Raw genomic sequence first — 1,731 nt, forward strand, 5'->3', positions numbered from 1 at the left:
CATCGGCAGGCCAGTTGGGGCTGGGAATGATGGCGGATATCGATGAGGTCACCACCACTCGCCTCACCCTGCACTTCTTCGCCACTTTTAGTGCATTTATCTTCCCACTGATCACCGGCTCCAAAAGTTCCTTCTGTCATTATACTTTCAAAATTTTAAAAAATAAAGAATAAAAGAGAATTTAGTAGCCGTAGGATTGAGAAGGCGGACCTGGGGATCCAGAACTCGATCGACAATGCAGGGGGAAGCCAGGTGGAAGACACCGACGGTGCCATTGATGGCAGCTAGGAGGGAATCATAGTCAAGGAGATCGATCTGGAAGAGACGGAGATGCGAATCTGCTCCTTCTAGGGCTTCTAAATGCTTCGTTTCTCTCTCGTCATCTGATCGATTGAAGTACAAGAGTCGTCACAATATATCAAATCAAATGAAATGCCACTGGAATTTCAGAGAGTAAATGATTGAAAACTGAATTAGAACTTTAAAATCAGAGGAAACCTCCTCCAAAGATTGATTCTCAAAATGAAAGAATGAAACTTCAAAGGAGATTAAAAGAGAGGAAGTGAAATCAATAGTGATGAACTGGAAAATTAATGAAAGAGAAAAATTAGTAGTAGAAGGAGGGAACAAGTACTGAGATCTTTGACGGTGGCGTGGACGGTGTAGCCACAGTCGAGGAGAAGACGAACCAGCCATGAACCTATGAAGCCGCTTCCCCCTGTAACGCACACCACCTCGTCCTTCCTGCTTGCCATTACTCCCCACTCTTGCTTTTCACTTCTCAGTTGTCACATGCTCACGCACTCACTTCCCCAGAATCACCTAAACGGTTCGGTTCATAATGCAAATGAAACACTCGACGAAATTTAGCTGCTGTCCGGGTTGCAGCCAAAGAATAGAATCAAAAATAGCTGCAACCTCTGTGACAGCAAAGAAATAGAATCCAAAAACGGTATTTTAGAAAATACAGTAACTTGGGAGGATATTTGTTAATCTAGGGTGAATGTGAATTATTTTATTTCTTTGACTACTAGCTACTTGACTACAACTCAGGTAGATTCTAAATTTCAGACAAAAATCACTTGCTTGGGTAGGGTAGGGTCTGTTCATGGGCAATAAGAGATAGGATCAACTCCTCAAAATTATCCTCTCTAGTGAGTGTGGCCGTGCAGTGAACATCGGATGATCAAGATGACCTCGGGGCATGTGCATGGATGATCTCGTCTATCTGATGCTCATTCCACCGCCACATTCACTGCAGAGGATAATCATCCGATCAACTCTTTGTTCCCTGGTCGTACGAGTCAACATTCAACACGTGTCTCATTTTCTATCATTATAAGGATAAAGAGGGGTATATTTGAAACAAAAAGGTGATTGTAAGAGCAATTGATCCGTTTTCGGGCAATAGAAAATAATATCATATGGGGAAATGGAGAAGAGAGTCAAGCAAGCAACCTCTCCTTGGACTTAGGTTAGTTGTTCCACTGCACTAACAACCACCACCACACCCAGAGGAATTTCCATTGCCATTATTAAGTAAACTTATCAATTGGTTTGGTTCTAAATATTCAATTCAATTTTGGTTTGGTCCAAGAGATTGATGGTGGGGTTTGGAAGCAAATTGAGATCATCAAAAATCCATCCAAGTTTTGTATAATCTCGTTGATGCCTACATTCGAAATTTAGAATCACTTCGACTAACTTTGTCCTTTTATGACCACTCGTTTC

General features: G+C 41.9%; 1 long non-coding RNA gene across 1 annotated transcript; it reads right to left on the minus strand.

Annotated features, from left to right (window-relative positions):
* Positions 1 to 757, minus strand: LOC122090916. Its single transcript, XR_006143767.1, has 3 exons — positions 635 to 757; positions 211 to 383; positions 1 to 133 (listed from the first exon to the last, which is right to left on the minus strand). It is a non-coding gene; the product is annotated as an uncharacterized LOC122090916 (long non-coding RNA).
* Positions 758 to 1,731: the final 974 nt, after the last annotated feature.

Source organism: Macadamia integrifolia, chromosome 10, assembly GCF_013358625.1.
Source record: "Macadamia integrifolia cultivar HAES 741 chromosome 10, SCU_Mint_v3, whole genome shotgun sequence".
NCBI lineage: Eukaryota > Viridiplantae > Streptophyta > Magnoliopsida > Proteales > Proteaceae > Macadamia > Macadamia integrifolia.